The sequence below is a fragment of the Brassica napus genome, chromosome C6 (assembly GCF_020379485.1).
Source record: "Brassica napus cultivar Da-Ae chromosome C6, Da-Ae, whole genome shotgun sequence".
Taxonomy (NCBI): domain Eukaryota; kingdom Viridiplantae; phylum Streptophyta; class Magnoliopsida; order Brassicales; family Brassicaceae; genus Brassica; species Brassica napus.
Genome location: NC_063449.1, coordinates 7,028,056 through 7,051,226, shown reverse-complemented (window position 1 = coordinate 7,051,226; position 23,171 = coordinate 7,028,056). Strand labels below are relative to the sequence as shown.

Genomic DNA, 23,171 nt, shown 5'->3' with positions numbered 1-23,171 from the left:
TAATATTTTTTACATTCCGAGGAAATTAATTATATTTTTTACTCGATCGATCGATGCGTTTTTGGACATATACCCATCGATCGATCCATTTATATAAAAACGTTCGGAATATACCGAGGGACATCTTCCTCGGAATATACCGAGGGAGATATTCCTCGGAATATACCGAGGGAGATGTTCCTCGGAATATACCGAGGGACATGTTCCTCGGAATATTCCGAGGAAAGGTGTCCCTCGGTATATTCCGAACGTGTTTTTATAAACGGATCGATCGATGGGTATATGTCCAAAAACGCATCGATCGATGTATATCCCGACGAAGTACTCCTTCGGTATATTCCGAGGAGATTTCCGACAAACTGGTGCTCCTCGGAATTTCCTCGGAAATGTGTTTCCTCGGAATTCCGTCGGATATTTCCGACGGAATTCCGATGAAAGAAGAAATTCCGAGGAATTATATCCGAGGACTTGTTTCGTCGGTATGTCGTCGGAATAACGTTTTTTCCGACGAAATTCCGACGATTTTTTCCCTCATTATCCATGTTGTTTTCTTGTAGTGTACTAGAATGAGACCTAGGAGGTGTTATCAAAAAGAACCGAAATCCGAAAAACCCGACCCGGACGCCAACGGGTACCCGAACGCCCATGCCTAGTTCGAATCATCTGTTATGATAGACACATTATTAATAGCTTCTATATTTCAATTTGAATTTGTGTACTTATCCAAGTTTTTAGTTAAAAACAAATAACTTAAAGAACTGAAAAGGAAAAATACACATACGAGAAAAACTAAAAGCTGAATGGGGGCAAAACTTAAATTTAGGATGGGGGGCATTAATTAGAAACTCAAATAATTAAAGAATAATTTATGAATTTGACTGGGGCAGTTGCCCCCTCCTTGATACATGTAGATCCGCCTCTAAGGAAGTAGAGTTGGGTATTTTAATCAAAATTCACGGGTCACGCCTTGTTAGATCCGCCAAGGGGGAGAGTGCGGATCTACGGATTTAAAAAAATGTAATTGGGGTGCGGATTGAGATTACTTTAAGCGGGATAGGTGCATGTTAGCCGAATATGAATTGTGGGTACCCGCCAACGTGCAACTTTTTAAAAAGAAATTTTCGTAAAAATATATAAGATATTATAAATATTGGCTATGGAAGATTTTTTCTCATCCTTAGAGGCCGTAACGGGGTAGCAGAGGAGGTCAACAAAAACATATTTCCTCAAGGCAGAATCAATGAAAAAGTAAAAGGGGCCAAAAGAGTGTTCAGGAGGAGGATTGCTTGCATCTTGAGTGAGATGGTTTCACTTCATAATGCTGTCTCAGAGATAAATAGATATCACCTCATCTTGCTTAGGGATATCCGGGGCACTGAAGCTTGGGACTATCCTCGTCATTTAACAGAATCATAAATTAGTGTCTTATCTAATTACTTGGACGTTGCGTCTTCTCGTAGTAAAGTCATGAAACATGTAATACAGATGGTTTCTGATTTTTCATATATCTCTGAGCTGAAATTGTTCCTTACACCAGTGAAGCTCCCGGGAGAACAGAGTTTTACCTCTCATCCCAGTGCCTTACGTTTATGGCAGTGCAGATTAGTCCACCACCCGTTTATAAGAAGGATGTATTAAAACCAAACACCCGTACTGTCTTAAAAGGCAATACCACCAATTGCTAACTTCGACTGACAAATTCCTCACACGAAATGAGACAGTAAACAGATCATTTAACGAGTAAAACGGTAATACAATGGTATCAAATGAGTAGAGGTTATTCTACCCACACAGATTCTGTAATCACCTCCAGATCAATCACATTGATGCAAATTATGCAGCCAGATCCAACGCTGCGTTCACTTGAGAAGCATCCATTCCCTGAAACCAAAATAACATGCTCAACAATTATCAACCTATGTCAATATATTTCTCCGATGGAATTTAGATTTAGATACATTGGCACATGATTCCTAAAACCAGACACATACCTGTCCAGATGCGAGACAACTTTTCCATTTCCTGCATCTGCCTTTTAGAGGGCCCAATGCAGTTGTCAGCCACTCAGTGACGTCTAGTTGCTTGAACTCCTGCACACACAACCGCCTTGTTGGCTATTTCATCTGTGCTGAACACTATTATCGACATTCCCAACAAGATTCACCAACAACACTGTTATTTAGCTTTCTTTACCTTCTCTATGAGTAGTAAGTAAAAGTAAATGGATATTTTACCTTCTTCTCCACAACTTTCGAAACAGCCTCTCGCACGGCAGCTGCATCAAGACCTACATCAAGCTGGATAATGCAGAATGTCTTCCCATCTGATGCTGCAGACTCTGCTGCCTCTGTTGCTACTCTGACAGATATCTTCAGAATCTGCTCTGCTATTTTCTTTTGAGCATTCCTCACTTCATTCTGCAATGTAAAAAAAAAATATCCACTTTAATACTTCTTGTACCAGACACAAGGCGAATATTCTAACCAAAGTAGACGGCAGAACAAAGCTCCTCAGTGTAGAGCTGAAAGAGCTTACCGGAGCAGAGAAATCTTGGCCCTTATATCTGCTTTTTTTGACAGATATAAGGCGACACCACTCTGACAGGATCAGGGTAGACCTTAAAGTAAAAGAACCCCTTAGACAATCATAAGAGACCATCCTTATCAAACTGAAAATATGACTTATTGAAGAATGTACCGTGGGAAAGGAGGAAGGAAGCTGACGTGGCTGTGGGTTTGTTGTGCTGGCAAGAGGAAAGGAGATGGCAGTTAGAGAGCAGATGAGTAGTGGAAGAGTATAAATAGAAGCGTTACCTTTCCTCTTGTGTATCAGTTGTTAGACTGGATCATTAAGGCTTGTTGAGTTCATCTCTTCAAGAAAGTAGACAAAGACAGCTTGTTCTCAGTAGATTTGATGGCTCAAGGCATCATTTGGTGACTTGAGATTCTATCTGTTCCGATAAGCAATAAGATTCATAGTTGGTTGCTTATCACTTTCATATGACCTCTTGAGAAAATAAATCATTCAGACAGAAGATTTATCTCCTTTCTTGTTGCATCTGTGTGTCTTAAATCTCTGTGTACCAGTAAAAGCCTAGCACTCGTGGGTTTTTACTGGTGCACAGAGATTTAAGACATCTCGGGGTGCGGGGGGCCGCAAACTCGTGGAACCGGCTTGACCTTGCTCGCCGCGATGTAAAATGTGTTCCTTGTCATATGCGTTTCTGCATCATGATATTTTGTGCTTAATCTGTGTGATTTTGTGGTGTTGTATTGTGTCCTTCAGGACGATATAAGAAGTATCTCTTGCATAGAAGAGTAAACGTATGTGCTTCTGTGGGTTGTTTGCTTTCTATACAAGATCTTGAGCTGCTGATGCTATATATCGTTAAACTTGGAAGATATCCTGCTCATTTGTGATCGTTGTTGTGTCATGAAACGCTTATCTTAGTATTAGAGGTAAATGTTGAAATTGAATCCTTATATCTATATATTTGGCTTATTACAGATAGAGATCTTAAAACGGCAAGCAAGTCCTGTGATGAAACTGCTGAATGATCTTCTAAATATGCATGATGGCTTTGGAGACGATGCTTGGCTGAAAGACTGCAGAAAACAATTGGCTGTGACGTTCACTCGAAAAGACTCTTTCAGCGTTCTAATGCCACCGAAATTCGACATTGATATGGTGGGTCCCTTTTTTGTTTTTCTTGTTTCATTACAAGAAAACAGCGATATTTTGACGGACATTCCGACGGAAAATGAAATCCTCGTAATATCCCGAGGAAATTCCGAGGAAACACAAAATTTGGTTTCCTCGGAATTTCCTCGGAAAATACCGACGGAATTCCGAGGAAATATCAATCCGTCGGAATATTCCGAGGAAATTCCGAGGAAAAATGTGTTCCTCAGAAAAAACCGATGAATTCTGAGGAAATATTATAGCCGTTGGAGAGCCGTTGGGGGATTTTACAAAATTCCGAGGAAATTCCGACGAACTAGCCGTTGGCGTCGGAATTCCGTCGGAATTTCCTCGGTCTGTCGGCAGGATTTAAACTATAAATACAAGCAGTCCTCTTCCTCTTCATTCACTCCATATCTTCATCCTCCCTCTTACTCTATTTACACACGAATTTGATTCATAAAAAATATGTCTTCTTCAAATTATTTTCGTTCTTGGATCGATCGACCTCATTTGGATCCGAACACGAGATTGCTTTCGGAAGAATACCAACGAGGTATAACCAAATTCATGGGGTTAGTTCACCGACAACCGGAAGCAAAAACACGTATGTTAAGATGTCCTTGCTCTAATTGTAAAAATAGAAAGGTTATTAAAGAGTAGGATGTTTGGACTCATCTATATTTGAGTGGGTTTACACGAAGTTACAAAATTTGGTATCATCATGGGGAAACTGATTATGAACATGGTAGTACTAGCGAACCTAGTGTATACCAAGCCCCAAGATGAGAAAATTTGAGTAGATTGAGTGGTCAGTCAGTTTGAATCCTTTGAACATTCTTAAAAGCATGGATGTTGTTGGTTGATCAATGTTTGTGGCTTTTCCATGTTTCACAGCCTGCAGTTGATAGCTGAAAGAATGGTACTCAGATATTAGTTATTTGGTTTATCTAGCATGGCAAAGCTGAATACGAATTAAAAACTACTCAAAACACAACCAAATAAAACGAAGAAACCATGTAAAAGAAATACGAACTCATAATTAAGAAAAAAAATAAAAAAAAAACTAAGTTCAAAATTAAACTAGAATAGAAAAGAAAATAAAATAGTGCGGTCGGAAATCAAATGGCAATACTGGCCGGTGATAGCTCCTACTCCTCGTCTCCTGCTCCAGATGTTCCTACATCTTTGGGTCTCTTGGACCTCTTTCTTACCTTGTGTGTACCACTCGAACCCGAACCAGAGCTGGATGGAGAGTTGTCCTGATGAACTACATCATCCTTTTGGCAACGACACGGCCTGATACGTGAAATGGCAGCCCAGATCTTGTGTAGCATGTCGTTGTTTGTCTTTATGCTCTGATCTCTCCAATGTTGTTGCTGGCGCGAAGTGGCGTTCGGTGGAAGCTCTTGCAGCTTGTACTGGCTGGAGTCTGATGGGAGTAGCTGATGGGGTTGTGAATCATCTGGAATGGCTTGTGCAGCCTCATCTTCTCCTTCTTCATCATCCACGGCCTTGCCTTTGGTCTGATATTTTGGCGTGAAGAAGGATGGCTTGTCTACTAGTGCGGTAGCAGGGGGTAGGAACTCAACTGCAGCCTCTGAAAGTAGAGCAGTCAGGCCGATCTGAGGCAGGTGGCAGTAGAGTGTTTTCTTCGCTCGGTCCTGGAATACGTAGACGTAAGGACCATCCCGATCGATCCTCGAGTGGGGACCAGCTATGAATTCCTTACTTACTAGAGAAATGACATCCAGGTAGTTCCAAGCAATGTTGTTCGATCTGTCCAGTGCTACCTGATGGTTCTCGCAGTCTACACCCACATGTGTAAGGATCCGAGTAATCACTGCACCAAATCCACATGCACTGCTCTTGGATTTGGTTACTTTCCCCTTGTATCCTGCTAAGTTTGCGGCCAGCACCGCTCCCATGTTGAAGGCAGTAGCAGGTGGGAATGTAGAGTTTCCAAATGCCGGTAGCAAATGCCTCACACCTTGGTACAGGAGGCACAACTCCCATTGCGTGACTGATGCGGCTGTGGTTGTCCCGTATAGCAATGAGCCAATGAGGCGTGTGGCATATCTCAGTACTGGGTTCCGGATAAGTGACTCCTTTGCCTGAGAAGATCTATAAACCCCTGTGTCAATCGTTTCCCAGAAGTTCAACAGCTCTGAAGTCCAATAAAGACCAGATGTCCTCTCCCCTGCACTCAATCCAAATAGTCTGCAGAGGTTTGTGAAAGATACCTCAAAGTATACTTTCTGCACTACGAATGCCAGAAAACCTTCCTGATGGCTATCATCGGGATGGCTGACGTATGCGGATGCTATGAACTGGCGTACCAACTCCGGATAAGTGGGTTCGTTGAGGTTGCATAGTTGGCCTAGACCCATGTTCTGGAACAGCCCTTCAATGTCTGATTTGATTCCCAATATTGTCATCGTCTCAGGACATGCTAGTTGTGTAGCCGGAACGGCTACTTTCTTCATGTTGTTGTAGTGGGTGGTATCAGACTTATCCCACTTATTTGGCCTTTGCTTCTCTCGCTGAGACGAACCCTCTTCTTGTGTGTTCTTCTTTGCTGATGTTTTCGTGCGCTTCATTCTCTACAAAATAAAATCTTTGAAACAAGTGAGTATGCAGTATATGTTTTTCAAAGCAGCACAATACTAACACGAGTTCAGTAAACACTAGCGACTCAGCTAAGGAACATCAATCCATAATCAGTTCATTCCCCAGGTTCATCATTCCAATATGTATTTCAACAACGATTTGCTCTCAACATGGTTATAATCAATTAAGAACTCAAATCAACATGAAAATGAAAGGCGAAATCGAGTTGTGATAAAAAAAAACAAATTGAAAAAAATTCTCAATCTCTAAATCATCTCAAATCCTGTTCCAAACTCGTTGATCACAGACAATTGTGTTCTATTCCATGTTTAAACATCTGTTCCATGCATATTTGATCAAGGAATCAACACGGAAATAAGAAATTCACAAAACCCAAAAAATTGCTCAAGAACACGATTTGAGAATGTGGAGATTTGCGGAGTATACCTGTCTTAGGGTGAAAACGAGTGAGGAATCAGGTAGAGCTCAAAAAATCAAGGGGAATAGAGCCCAAAATTGTTCAAATCGGATGATTATAGAGAGAGAAAAAGGGGGGGTCGAATTATAGGGGAAATCGGAGGGGATGAGAGTTCTGAGGTTTTGATCCAAAAAGTTCGAGTTTTGCCTTATAATTCTGTTTCCCGCACACGCATCGATCGATGCGTTTTTGTACAAATACGGATCGATCGATGCGTTTAAAAAAAGGCTCCCGAGATTTTGTTCGATCCATCGATGGGATAATCTAATCAATCGATCACATTGTTACGCTTTGGCCCATCTTAGTGATCGATCGATGCGTTTTCGGACATATATCCATCGATCGATCCGTTTATAAAAAAACTTACAAGATTTTCCGAGGACATTCCGAGGAACGCTTGAGATTCTCGATCGATCGATGGGATAATCTAATCGATCGATCACATTGTTACGCTTTGGTCCATCTTAGTGATCGATCGATGCGTTTTTGGATATATATACATCGATCGATCCGTTTATAAAAAAACGTACGAGATTTTGTTCTCGATCGATCACATTGTTACCCCAAACCCTGTTTCCTCGGAAAAGCCTCGGAATATTCCGAGGAAATTCCGAGGAACACCTGATATACTCTATCGATCGATGCGTTTTGGTACATATATCTATCGATCGATCCGTTTAAAAAAAATTGACGTATTGAAACCCCAAACACTTGTTCCTCGGAATTTCCTCGGAATATTCCGACGGAATTCCGAGGAAGAAAAGGGTTGCCTCGGAATTCCCTCGGAATAATCCGAGGAAATTCCGAGGAAATAGGGTTTTTAAACCGAAAACAACGTTTTGCGGTTTGAATAACACCTATATAACCCTTATTAAGTGCCTTACGTTCATTATGAAGTCAAAAATTTGTTCCTTACCGTATAATTAACACTTTTCCGATTGTATGAACGAAATCCCACAACATAAGAGAAACACTTATACCTTTTAATGAACGGTAAAGGGAATACTTTCAATTAGTTTTGAAATTTGTTATTTCATGGTTTATGCTCATCTATACAAAGAATCCTCAACGGTATGAATTACAATTGTATAAGAAATGAAATACGGCAAAAAAAATTGATGTTTTGAAACCCCAAACACTAGTTCCTCGGTATTTCCTCAGAATATTTTCATTTTACCGGGCAAATATTTCGCGAAAATTGAAATTAGAATTCCGACGGAATTCCGACGGATAATGTCCGTCGGACCCTAGGTTTTATAACCACGAGCCCCTTCTTCTTCCCCATTTCTCTCTTCTTCCTCTGCGCGACTCCTCTCTTCTCTCCGGCGATTTCCCCCTGAAATCCGACGATATCTCCGGCGATCTCCCCCTTCTCTTACACAAATCATGTAAGGACCCTATCTCACTCTCTTAGGTTCTATTTGTTAGGTTTTTGTTTAGTTTTGATAGATTTTTGTTAGGGTGATTGGTTAGGATTGTGATTTGGTTGTATAATAGGTTTAGAATTGTGATTTGGTTGAATAATTTGTTTTGTTGAATTGATTTAGAATTTTTTTATAATTTTTTTATTTTTTTGTATTTATAAAATCGATTTTTGTATATAAAATCGATTTTTGTATTTTACAAAACGATTTTTCTATATAAATTCGATTTTTTGGATTTTACAAAATCTTTTTTGTATATAAATTCGATTTTTTGGATTTTACAAAACATTTTTAATATCTATAAAACTTTTTTTGTGATTAAAAACTATTATTTGGGATTTAAAAATATTTTTAATATATATATATATATATTATTAAAACTATTTTTTGTAATTATTAAACTATTTTTTATTTATTAAAACTATTTTTTGTTTATTAGAACTATTTTTATATATTTATTAAATATTTTTAATATCTATAAATCTTTTTTTGTGATTAAATTATTTGGGATTTTTTTTTAAAAAAAATTAATTTATATATTTCTGTATTTATTAAATATATTTTTTTAATTTACAGGTTTCATGATGATCAGACCCGGCCTCGACAGCATCCTTGAAGGACAAGGATGATCGCATATCTTTGTTGGAGACCCAGATGGCGGCTCAACAGGCGGGCTATGAGGCACAGAGGAGGCTGAACCAGCAAATGATGGAGATGATGCAGAGGATGTACCCGAACGAGGTGTTCCCGGACGTGCCAGACCCGTAGTTTTTTTTTTCCAAAAACTCGGAATGTTTTATTTTTATTTGTGAAACTTTGAATATTAATTAATATGATTTCAATTTTAATTTTATATTTTCGAATTTAAATTTCAAAAAATTTATTTTTTAAAAAAATTAATATTTTTTACATTCCGAGGAAATTAATTATATTTTTTACTCGATCGATCGATGCGTTTTTGGACATATATCCATCAATCGATCTGTTTATAAAAAACGTTCGGATTATACCGCGGGACATCTTCCTCGGAATATACCGAGGGACACCTTTCCTCGGAATATACCGAGGGACATGTTCCTCGGAATATACCGAGGGACATGTCCCTCGGTATATTCCGAACGTTTTTTTATAAACGGATCGATCGATGGATATATGTCCAAAAACGCATCGATCGATGAACTTCCGAGGAAATATCCCGACGAAGTTCTCCCTCGCTATATTCCGAGGAGATTTCCGACAAACTAGTGATCCTCGGAATTTCCTCGGAAATTTGTTTCCTTGGAATTCCGTCGGAAAATTCCGAGGGATTTCCGAGGAAAGAAGAAATTCCGAAGAATTATTTCCGAGGACTTGTTTCGTCGGTATGTCGTCGGAATAACGTTATTCCGACGAAATTCCAACGATTTTTTCCTTCGGTATCCTTGCTGTTTTCTTGTAGTGTTTACCTTAGTGCAAAAAGAATCAGTCACATCACAACGCTGTGTTTACAGCATCAAGGACCATTACGGCCCCTCACTGAAACAGATAACTCCCTTTTGAGTGTAGACTTGTAAGAGAAGTGGATGCATTGCTGCTTCTTAGTTATCATGAAAGGAATCCATCCCACTCTTCTCGGTAGATTCAGATGTAGAATAACTCTGTTGAAATTTCTACTCCGTCTTCTTCGACATGCAACCCTCTAGTTATTCGGCTTCAATCAAAGCCCCCGATTAACTGATTGCGTGATTTTTAATTTTTGGGCCTCAGTCTGTATTGAGCTGCATAACTTAGCTTGAGTTTCAAAAAATCAAGACCGAAAGGCTTTGTATCTTTTTTATTCTCTTGCAATTAAATATGAAATCAAGTCAAAAGAAAATAACTTACATGCATGTTAACTTTGGTAGGAAGTAGAGTTTGGTATTTTAATCAAAATTCACGGGTCCCGCCTCGTTTGATCCGCCACATGGCGGTTGCGGATCGACAGATTAAAAAATTTTGAATTGCGGGTGCGAATTGAGATTATTTTAAGCGGGATAAGTGCATGTTAGCCGAATATGAATCGTAGGTATCCGTCAACCTGCAATTTTAAAAAAAAAAAGAATTCGTAAAAATATATAAGATATTATAAATATTTGTATAATTTTAATATAATTAATATTATCTGCGGATCTTATCCAAAGGTTTTGGCGAAACGGATGCGAGTATATTTTTTTGATTTGAGAGTTGTGCGGCTCAGATTTTTGAATCAAAGAAAATAATTCGAGCCGCTGTAGGACGGGTTGACCGACGAATACATCACTTCTAGTAGGAAGGATGATCCACCATAATATCTGAGAAATAATTGTTCTTTTTCTGCTTTGTCAAAGAATATTATTATGTATCATATATGTCAAATATTTTCTATAATTGATATTCTATGTTCTCTTCCCTCCCCCCTCTTGACTTTCCTTGGAGATATTGTTACTCCTCAATTCATTAACAAATAAAGTATTCATTTTCCTATAAGCACCATTAACCCAAATACTCAATTAGGGGTGTTTTTCTTTTTTTAATAATTTTAAGTTGTAAAAGTGATTAAGCACCGAAGCTTCCATCTTTTGTCTATTTTTTCTTTTTTTTAATCCCAAAATCATTAAGCACCCCCCTAAGCTAGCGTTAATGGTGCTCGAAGTTCTTTCTTTTTGTACGCGCTGTCTACGTAGTAACAGAGATGGTCCGGCTAGGGATTTTCATTTTCCTCATGTTCCTGACTTTTGTAGGAGAAACTTCATCATCAAGTGTTAGATATGTTCTTTCTTGACAACACTTTCTTTCTTTCTTTCTTGCCTTATCAGTTTCCCTGACTTGTTTATTTTCTGGCAGGATCTGCCCAGGGTTTGTGAACAAGTACAATTCACGTCGAACAATATTGAAGCTGGCACACCTCAGATTCTCTACTCCCTTGGACTCCTTCTTCTCAGGAGATGCAGCTGATTGTGACAGGAGGTCAGCTAATCACAAGTTTTCTTCCTTTCCCAAAATTTGAAAACCCTAGCTCCTTTCTTACTTAAAGGAAACCCTAAATCTTCTAATATTTGTCTTGTTTGACTTAGGCTGTGGCTGTGAAAAAGCATGGAGTGGCAACCAGTGGCTTACCTCAGATATGAGCATTATATCAGTGTCGCCTTATGGCAATATCAAGGCAAAGAGGCCTGGCATAGCCACTGTGAAGGTGGTGTCGACTATTGAGCCGCAAAATTTAATGAGGTAACACATACGCTTTTCCATTTTTCCAACCAACTAGTCTTCATTATTTCTTCTCTCTGTGAATAACTATGTTGATAGTTTAAGAAAAACGGAGATCGTTCTTTTATAGTAAATTTCAAGAGTGAAGTCTCAATCCAAATTTGGAACAATTTTTGGGAGACTTATTATCGTGTTGTGCGTGTTACTACTTTCAAGAGATTGTTTTATTTTTCATTTCATAGATTTTTGTCAAAGTTCCCGTTCCACCCTCTATTATGTGGCAAAATGTCCCGGTAGAGACCGTTGTCGCATCATCACGTCTACAAATAGGCGTCATAATGAAATCTTTAAAACGTAACTATTACTCAAACTTGTGATATATATATATTATGTATTTTCTATATTGTTGACGTGTATTTCTTTCTATTAGGTGCTCAGAATTTCTAGACAACGCTACATAGAAATAGCACACATACTGATTCTGTTAAGGAAACACTCTCATCGAGAAGATGTAGTACTTATCCATTGAAATTCAGGTCTGGGGACATATCCGCTTTTTTTTCTTACTATGATATATCTTCACATCGATCTGTACATTTTATCTATTAGTTGATTTGATCATGCATATTATCTATTAGTTGATTTGTTATTCTTGGGGGTCAGCATATGGTTGCTTGATAATTGTATCAAATGCAACAGGAAAAACAAGTTTGTAGCTCTTGACAATGGAAAGAAAGCTACATTTGAATGCCGCGTGAAACCCCCTTTTGTAGGGTAAGCGTAACTTTGTCCTCTTTTTAACGTATAATTAGGTGGTTGCCCGTGAATTCGTGGATATAAATATTGTATGAAAATATATATTATGTATACAATGTCACAAATTTTGAATAATAATTAAAAACATTAAAAATATAAATTTTAACTTCAAATAGTACGAAAATCAATTTTAAAATTTCTATAAATTTGATGCAAAAATAACTGATGAATATTTAGTAATAACAAATGCTTGTAGAATTATATATGTAATTATCACATTAACTTCACCAACACATATTATGCATCTTCTTCGGTCTCTTTTCATTTTTCTCATTATCATTTCGTTCTTTTTACTAACTTTTTGTTAATTTTTTTCCTAATTTTTTACATATTTTTGCCAAATATTTATTTATGTCTCTAAATAGTAATACAAATATACAACTAACAAAAGAAAAATCCATCTTAGAATTTTTTTCAATCATAACATTACCTTGTTGACTATATTATTTGACTTAAATGAAAAATATTTTTCAAATCAAATTTCTCACATGTTCCATTAAAAATAATTCACTCAATCTTCAAAGTCTAAATATTTATGAAGCATATATTGACATTATAAGAGACTAATAATTATTATAGATACGACTATATTTTTATAAGAATATGAAATCATTATATCGATTACTATAAATTGTTTTTTCATTATTTTATGTAGTAGATAAATATGAAAAAAAATTGATCAAACATTATTACACTTTCTATAACTTTGAAATTTAGCTACCATTAATTATTATATTTGTAATATCATTTAGGTTATTTGGCAAGTGATAATAATTAGTTTTAGACTTACCTTTGATTTTAAATCTAATAAAATAATTAAAATTATAAAAAAAATCTGTTCATTATATTATTTAGTTTATAAATATAAAAATAATTGGTCAAATGTTATTCTTCTTTAGATAAATTCAACAATTAGTTTCATAAATCATTATTTGTAGTATAATTTAATTTTTTTGGCAAGTGATATTAATTGGTTCTAGATTTTTTTTTTAATCTAAACTAAAATAAATAAAATTAAAATTCGACCAAGCAAATAATAATAACAATTTTCTTAAGACTTCACAAATGATTGACATGTAAGCAAAAATCACTTAAGTGACTTCTTGTTTAATATTCAGAGAATTTTTTTTATATAAATTTTTATAAATGCATATAAATAATTTAAAATTAAGATAAAATAAATAATTTTATAAATGTTTTAATTTATAATAAATGACTTATAAGACATATATGGACATTATAATACATTAATAATATTATAATTCTTTATATATGAATATAATATTTTAAATAAGAATATGAAATCATTATATCAATTTCTATACATTGTGTTCTACTAATTATTTTATGTAGTATATAAATATAAAAAGTATCAATCAAACATTATTACAGTTCATATAATTTTGATAACTAGTTACCATAAATTATTATTTGTAATATCATTTAGACTATTTGGTAAGCGATATTAATTAGTTCTACTTTTTATATTAGATCTAATTAAAATAATTAAAAATTAAATATATTTTAACTAATCAAATTATAACAATTTTTCTTAAATTATTTTTATGATTGACACCTAAGCAAAACTCAATTAAGTGACTTCTCATTTAATATATAGGAGGACTATACTCAACCAAAAATCTTGTTACAAATAGTTTCTGTATAGTAAATCTATTTATTATCCGCGAGGTGATTTTTCGCATTCAAGCTTTCATATTAAAAGTTTGAACGGTTAAACCCTATGTTATACTTAATGAATTTCATATATAATTAAAAATAATTTTTTATTAATAATATTATATTTTAAAAATAAGATAATTCTTATATATTGTATTGCTATCTTGAAATGATATTTTACAGTTATAAAAGTTAAAACTTAAGATATAAAATAATTTATAATTAAATATTAATCAAACAAAAACATTTGTATAAATATATTTTCTAAAATATTTCTAATATGTGAGTGTTTTTAAAATTTCAACACAAGAATAAGTAGATATATTTTAACGAAAAAACATTGCTATATATATATATATATTTTTATATGCTTGATTTAAATTTTTTTAAAACATAAATAATAACTTATTATGCTAGTTTTTAAATTAATAAAACATAAAGTAATAAGTATTTGTAAGAAAATTATGTCCGTAAGTCCGAGGAAAACACCTAGTTTAGGAAATAAAGTCAGAGGGGAAAACAAATATATAAAATTAAAAATGCATGACTATCAAAAGTGATGAAATGGAAAAGAATTAATAGGAATCGTTCTAATTTTTTTTTGGCACCAAATAAAAATATGGTTTAAAACTTCTAACAAATATATCAATGGTTTTACAGATATAATTTTAATAAGAATATAATGTACACCTTTGCTATCAAGTTAAAATATATATTTTATATAAAACTTTAGATTAAGTGTTATTTATATATTTTCTAAGAAGATCAGATTTTATTTATTTATTTATCTATCGTTTTATTACTTTAAAAACTACAAAATTTGACTTTTAAAAATATTTTATTAGATTTTGTGTCCACAAATTTGATATAAATAGTTTCACTCTTTCACAAATTATCATGTGTATATATTTATATAATATTGAGATTTTGTTTTAGTATGTCCTAGATTATTTGTTAAAAACTTTCCGTAGATATGAATTGTCCCACTTCAATTCAAAAGGTTTTAAATCTTTAACCACAGCAAAACCAAAACTTTTATGAACGATCATCGCCATGACTTAAAACTTCTGGTACAACTTTCTCATCCGACGCATACACAAAAGACAACACCTAGAGACCTGATTTCCCGGAAACCAGACTTCACCAATAATCATTTGCAGCGGCTGAGAGCGTGACAATCATTTCAATAATCATTTACACTGACCAGCGGCTGAGAGCGTGACAATCATTTCAACCCGAAGAAAAAAAGATGTATGTTTACATTCACAATAGGAGGCCAAAAAATCAAAAGCTTCCCTAATTCAGAAAAACATCCATATAGAAAGTTTTAATAAATTTCTCCTGCTAATGATACTTCACATGAATCTCTAAGAGACTCCCAAAATTAGGTTAATAAATTTCTCGTGCTTAATAGTTAAGAAACTCTACTCATCCTAAAGTTAACGAACTTGCTTTAATTTGACATATGATACGTACAATATTGAAGAACTTCAAAGCCATGGATAGAGCTTGAAACGGGCAATATCTATTGCATATTCTTCTCAAACTCAAACAACATGAAACCTCTCAAAGGAGCTTCGTCCGCGCTTCTTCTGGGATGCCTTTCTGTGTCGGGAACTAGAAAGGTAATATAGAGGTTTTCTTTTTATCTTATTATATTTAATAGAACAAGTCTATAATTTTGACTCACTCGAAATTCTAATTTATGATGCAGACGATGAACATAACTTCAGAGTTCAACAATGTCATCATTACTATACTCGAGAACTCTGGTAACCTATTAATTATTGTCTATTCAAATTTGTAAATTAATGAAGTGATACGAGCCAAAGATTGGGTCTTCCATCATCTGAGGCATCTTATATAAATAGAGACTAATGAGCAAAACCTAATCATAGTTACTAGACAATACCATACCAAAACCATATAATAAACCCTTGGAGCCTTGAAGCTCAGTGATTGTATCAACATTTTAAAAAAAATTATGCACATGTATTTAAAATATGACGTTAATGTTTTAGATGTTCAAATTCATCGGTGCACAAATGAGTCCTTGTCAATGAGCTCGCGGGTAGATGTTGGTGTACCAAAAACTGAGGTTAATTCTTAATTATAATTCTTTTTTTCCTTGAATTCCTTCTAATTATAGTTGTGACTAGGGGTGTCAAAATGGGTCATGACCCATGGATTGACCCAACCCAAATTGACCCATTAACCCAAATGAACTGTTTATTTTCGATCCAATGGGTTAATGAGTTAATAGGTTAATGGGTTAACAAGTTAATGGGTTAATAGGTTAACGGGTTAACATGTTAAATAGGTCTATTGGATTGGGTCAACTCTGACCCATTTAGTTTTCAATTAAAAAACCATTAATAAACTCAATTCTATTCCAAACCCATGTATCAATTTTACTTTCTCTATCGTTGCATCGATCTGATTTCGTTTTTCCCGCCAAAATCACAAAAACGCGTTTTGTCGCCAAAATCACAAAAACGCGTTTTGTCGCCAAAATCGCAAAAACACGATTTTCCGCCAAAACCGAAAAACGCGTTTTCCCGCCAAAACAACAAAACGCGTTTTTCCCGCCAAAACCGCAAAACACGTTTTTTCCGCCAAAATCGCAAAACGCATTATCCCACCAAAACAACAAAACGTGTTTTCCCGCCAAAACCAAAAAACGTGTTTTTCTCGCCAAAACCGCAGAACGCGTTTTTCTCGCCAAAACCGCAGAACGCGTTTTTCTCGCCAAAACCGCAAAACGCGTTTTTCCCGCCAAAACCGCAAAACGCGTTTTTCTGCCAAAACCGAAAAACGCGTTTTCCCGCCAAAACCGAAAAACGCGTTTTCCCGCCAAAACCGCAAAACGCGTTTTCTCGCCAAAACCGCAAAATGCGGTTTCCCGCCAAAATGCGGTTTCCCGCCAAAATCGCAAAACGCGTTTTCCCGCCAAAATCGCAAAAAAAGATATAAACATACATCTTTTTTTCTTCAGGTTGAAATGATTGTCATGCTCTCAGCCGCTGGTCAGAAGATGATTATCCGCTACGAGGTTGACGAATCGCAGATACCGGTGAACCCGTCCTTTGGTTTTTGCCTCACGGTCGCTTTCCTTGACTTCATCGTGGTAATTATTATAGTGAAAGTGGGGCAACGTAGGAAACTGAAAAAAGAAATGTAAGAAAATCTTGAGGAAAAAGTGTAAGAAAATCCCTTTCTCTAAAATAAGTTATTGGAACTTACCACAGTGGTGTTACTGTGGTGTTTTAATATTGAAAATTGTCAAATTTATCCTTTCTAATGTCTTGGTGCTATGAAGTAAAAAAGGATAAAACAGATTTTAGAGAAAGTATAATTGATGTAGCGGAAGCTTTATAGGATAGGACTAGAGATCCGTTGATTCTTAGAATACCCGGAAAACTAGAATAATCACAAGGATCTTATTTAGTCTAAGAATGCCTAAGATCAATGTCTTTTTAAATTCGTTGAGATCACCTATGATCTACAGAAAACAAGGAATAAAAAAGAAAACTCTCAACTTTTATTAATAATCAATCAACTGAATACAAACTTAAGCCTAGACGGCTATATATAAAAACACAATAAAACCCTAAAATAATAAAGATTATTATTTAATATTAATAAAACAAATAATAAGATATTTGAAAATATTTCAAATACTTATCTACATCATTCTCTCCGGGTTGGAGAAGATTCGCTCTCGAATCTTAGCCGTGGTCTTCAGTTTCAAAACTTTGTCCATGATAACCAAACTTTTCTTTTTCTTTCCTCTTAACCTTCTTCCAATAATAAAATTCTTCACGTGCAAAATAATAATGAAACACTTCATCAATGTTGACTTTGGCATGAGGATGTACCATGTGTATCATGAAGAACCGTGAACTGCTAACCTTATTCTCCACGAGATAGCAAAACATATTTTCAATTGTGCTTCGTTTTGTGTAAGCCCAAATAAACGTTTTATTTTTCAAATTGCTGCACTCGACGAGACCAAATGTGCTTCGTTTTGTGTAAGCCCAAATAAACGTTTTATTTTTCAAATTGCTGCACTCGACGAGACCAAACCAATTATCTTGGAGAGAAAGTTCATCTCTCCGGTTGTCCATCTTGTCACACAACTCATTGTCTTTGTCTCGAATCCGACCTTCATCATCATCAAAAATCGGATCTCCAACAATTTTTATGTAGACGGTTTCTTCACTTTCGACGAACAGATTCGCCATGATTCCAGATTGAGTTTTGATTAAGAAACCAAAACACCAGCTCTGATACCACCTGATGTAGCGGAAGCTTTATAGGATAGGACTAGAGATCCGTTGATTCTTAGAATACCCGGAAAATTAAGATAATCACAAGGATCTTATTTAGTCTAAGAATGATTAAGATCAATGTCTTCTTAAATTCGTTGAGATCACCTATGATCTACCGAAAACAAGGAACAAAAAAGAAAAATCTCAATTTTTATTAATAATCAATCAACTGAATACAAACTTAACCCTAGACGGCTATATATAAAAACACCATAAAACCCTAAAATAATAAAGATATTATCTAATATTAATAAAACAAATAATAAGATATTTGAAAATATTCCAAATACTTATCTACATCAGTAATGGCCACAATGACGATGAGTGGATTGTAAAGGATTGTAAATGGAAAATTGGGAATTGTATACGATTTCTTACCGGCTGTGGATTAAGGAATAACAGGTTCTTGATCGACATGAGTATAATGGCCACAATGACAGAGGCACAAAAACAATACGCATCCTTTTGCCAATTCGTAATTAGTGTAAAAGATGCAAAGAGAAACGCAGTTACCACGTTCGGTACGACGGTTATCAGTTATCACACCGGCGACAACAAAAGTATATCCAGATACTGTTAGTGCAGTTGTGCTTTGGATCAATTCCATCGATAAATTTGATGGATAGGCGTGCTTTGTCAATAGTATAAAGCAAAAAGAGAGCTATGAGAATGGAAGCGCGTTAATACTTAAAAATTCAACAGATATATTTTTTATTAAACCACACAAAAATGTTGTGTTAAACATATATTATTAAATGATACAATTTTACAATATATCAAATCTATTAAATACATACAACTAAAATTATATATAAAATAATGTAAAATAATAGAAAATATATTGTATTTTAATAATATTTTCAATTTTATAACTATAACTACAAATAAAAATATTCATGTAGCCGCATGTTTTCAACTCTAATGCTTTATTACACTTAGGAATCTCGATCAGTTAAAGTCCTTACTTTTAGAATCTCGTCGTTTGACGCAGGAGGACACAAGAGATATGAAAACGTGACGGCGGCATGGTTGGGATTAAGAGGAAGCTAATAACAAGACAATATAACTTGACTAGGAGTTAGGAGATTTTTAGTTTCAAAGTTCTTTTCAAACTAAAGAAGCATTCATGGTAAACCATTCCCCGTAGAGAGAATGTGAAAGTTCCGGGGACCACGCGCGTGAAAATTTGGTGTGATAAGGATTCGAACTCGGGTCCCTTTAAGGATCCACAGAACACCTTGACCACCTTTAAGGATCAACAAAGCATTCATAACCACGCGTATGTGGTCGGGTGATCAAGGCATTCTGTGCATCCTTAAAGGAGATCTGAGTTCGAATCCGCACCACACCAGATTTCCACGCGCGTGGCCACCGGGGCTTTCACATTCTCTCTCCGGGAATGGTTTACCATTTTTTTTTTTAAGAAGCATTCATTAAAAAAAGATTGAGTTGAATAAATATAATATTCATCAAAAAAACAACTTCTACTCTTTAAAAGGAGATTGTTTTTTTCTCAATACACCCAACTGAGAAACTTGTCCGTTAAAAAAAAGTAGAATTACAACATATAGAGCTACGGCTATCATTACAAAATCAAACGGCGAACTTATTAGGTGTCTTGAGATAAAAGGCAATAACGTATGCTGTATCAAGCCTCTTCGAGAGCATTCTTGATGTCTTTCTGCTTATTACACACAAAACATCAAACACGAAGACAATTAATACTAAAGACGATATGGAAACGGAAAGAATGCATACCTCGATTGATAGCGGTGTAACCATCGTGCCGTAACGATCAATCACTAAGCCATTGATATGGGTTTGTAAGTCGTCATATCCGAGTGAGAGAGTTCTCCCTGATAAGCTTTGATTTGTCCAGGTATGGAGCTTCTTTTGATACTTGGCTCTTTTTGACTTTGGGATAAACCCTTTCCTTTCTCTTCTGCAGAAAAACAATGCGTCATGATTCTGGGAGAACAGCTCCGGTGGTTCGCAACTGGAGGAGTGTAAAGTTGACCCCGAGTTGATCAGCTTGATCCAAAACATATTATAGACGGCACCACATAGTGAGTTTGGACAAGGAACAAGCCGAGAAATGGATCTTTAGACTTCGTAAGCCTAGAAGGAGAGGTGAGAGTAGTAGATCCTTTGAGGAAACATGAGAAAGTGTAGTAGAATGCTCTAGATCTATACTATCCTTTGATCTGAGATGGTTGAGTGTGTTTGGAGGATGCTACTTCGAGAAAAGGAGCAGGGGGTATCCTCTTTGAAAGAAGATGAGAAGTTCTATAATCCTATAATCGTTCATCCATCTAAGACCTCAAGGCCTATATTTATGCAGATTTCCTAATACTATCGAATAGAGAAAACTACAATAATAGAAATATTCTATTTTAATGTCATCTAGGTTTGGGATATGTTAATATCCCAATACCGCCTCTCAAGTTGGAGCATACAAATTTTGTATGTCCAACTTGAACTACAAGTCTTCAAATTCAAATCGGTCGTTGGTTCTTTCGTCAAAATCATCAGTTCGTCGGTTTCGGTTCATCGGTTTCGGTTCGTCAAATTCAGTATTATCGGGTTTGGTTTTTCAGCTTCGGTTTCATCAATTTGAGGTCATTGTAACAACAGGAAAATTCACCATCCTTGTTGATCAAAGAAAATCGCAGGTCGATAGTTCGAGAAGTCGCAAGTCGAGAGATCGATTGTTCGAGGTCGCATGTCGTGAGATCGAAAGTCGTGGGGTCGAAGTTGTTCGATGGTCGTGAGTGAATTCACAGGTTTATTAGGTCGACGTTCATTATTCCATGCCTTCACGTCATCATCCGGATCGTCGTCTTCATCTTCTTCAATTGTCTTCACCATGACCAAACTCTTCTAATTACCAGATACGGAAGCGCTATTATGGTCCACAAAAATCGTTATGGCTCTGATATCATGAGAAGTTCTATAATCTTATAATCGTTCTTATCATTCATGTAAGACTTCAAGGTACACATCAGATTTCCTAATACTATCGAATAGAGGAAACTACAATAATGGAAATATTCTATTTTAATGTCATCTAGGTTTGGGATATGTTAATATCCCAATACAAGAAATGAGCAATTTGAAAAGTTTCTAAAAACAGCAACAGAGTGAAATGTCACTATCCCTGAAACAGAAGCTCAGTTTCATGAGTCAAAGCCTCAGAGAGAGTGCCTCGGAGAGTCCTTCTCGACCAGCAACCCAACGACTTTTACAAACTGGAAACTGTGTATTTTCCTTTATTTATTGGAAAAATTGTGACTTAAAAACTCATGGGTGGTTTTCGTATCCAACCGTAAACCGTGGTATATTATTTTGTGATCAGAACGTCTATTACTAATGATCAATAAGACTCAATGTTATCCTCATCATTTTACATGGATGATAAAGTGCAAATCTTTTTCATAACAAGGAGGTTGTTTTATATGATCCGAGAGCAGTGCCGTCCCGAATATCATTGAAGCTTAAAATATGTTAAAATAATGTGGCCTTTATAGTTATATTAGAGCATCATTAACCAGGTAGCTTAGCTAAGTCTCTTAGAGTTATTAGCAATTAAAAAAAAGAAAATTAGATTATAAGAAACGTCTCTTAATTAGGATTACAAGAGATGGGTCTTATGAACATGTGTCCCCCTTTGCGACTTCGCTCTCCTTCTTCCGCTACTTCGCTCTCCTTCATCTTCTCCTTCTCTTATCCGCCTTCATCTTCTCCTTCTCTTCTTCGCCTGAGTTCACTCCTTACACACGGAATCAGAGAGAGCTGAGATCGATAACACTGAGTCATACGGCTTGGAATTGCTTAGCCGGCCGCGTGTTCATGCAGAGAATCATAAGACGAGAAGATTCCCAGAGAGAGGGATTTTCTTCGACGGTGATTCATTAACGGACTCCACTTCTTTCTCCGTCGCACTCGCTCACTGCTCCAGATTCTTTCTCCACTGATCGTTCGCCAGCTTCGTTGTTGCGCAATGACAAGTGGAGAAAATAACGGTTCGGTTTCTTATTTTACCATCGTTCGTACATTGTTTTCTTCTACGCCGTATCGCTGATCGTAACTCGCTCGTTTCGTTGATTAAGGATTGTAGTTGCTCTTTGTATCGTTTACAATCGGTAGATAGATTTAGGAACGCAACGAAGTTTTGTTTTCTTGGGAATCGGATAAGCTCGTACCATTGTCGTCTCTGTCTTGTGCTGTTATTAGTGGAGGTTACTGCTTATGGAGATTGATTAGTGTTTTGATCGAATTAAGCTTCTCGTCTGATTCAACTGTTTTCTACTACAAGCAATCTCTGCATTCTCTCTATAACTTGAATCTCCCACATCCCTTTATATATTATTTGAAGATCATTTATAAAGATGTAACTGTTGTAATTAGAGAGTTTAGAGACTGAATATTTCTGTGTTATTATTAATGATCAAGGGAGTTCCTTTATATAAAGATTACAAAATGAAGATAAATGGAAAGTATCCAAAACTTAAACTCACTAGGATTAGGAAAACTACTAATACATAATAATAGAAAGATTACATCTAGGAAAAGTAAAGGGTTTCCTTTTCTCTTTCTCCAAGCTTTGTGGCCGCCTTTCTCTCTCCTGAAGTCGGCTTTCTCTCTCTCCTCTCTCTAGGCTTCGGCCATCTCTTCATCTTCTAGGTATTGGACCGGTCTCGGTCCGGACCTGGTTAATGGCAATCCACTCCATGATTTATAACACTCCCCCTTGGATGCCATAACCATACATGATTTGTAATACGCTTCATGTTGCCTCATTAAAACCTTATCAGGAAAACCCAATGGAACAAAACCATGATAAAGAAAAAAGAGTACAACACGCACTACTCCCCCTGATGTGAACCTCACTGTAGGTTTCTACATTCTACGCATCTGATGCGTGATCTTTCATGTATATAAAGGAAGGGA

General features: G+C 35.8%; 1 pseudogene; it reads right to left on the bottom strand.

The window, feature by feature from the left end:
* Positions 1 to 1,818: 1,818 nt before the first annotated feature.
* Positions 1,819 to 18,134, bottom strand: LOC106404267 (annotated as a pseudogene).
* Positions 18,135 to 23,171: the final 5,037 nt, after the last annotated feature.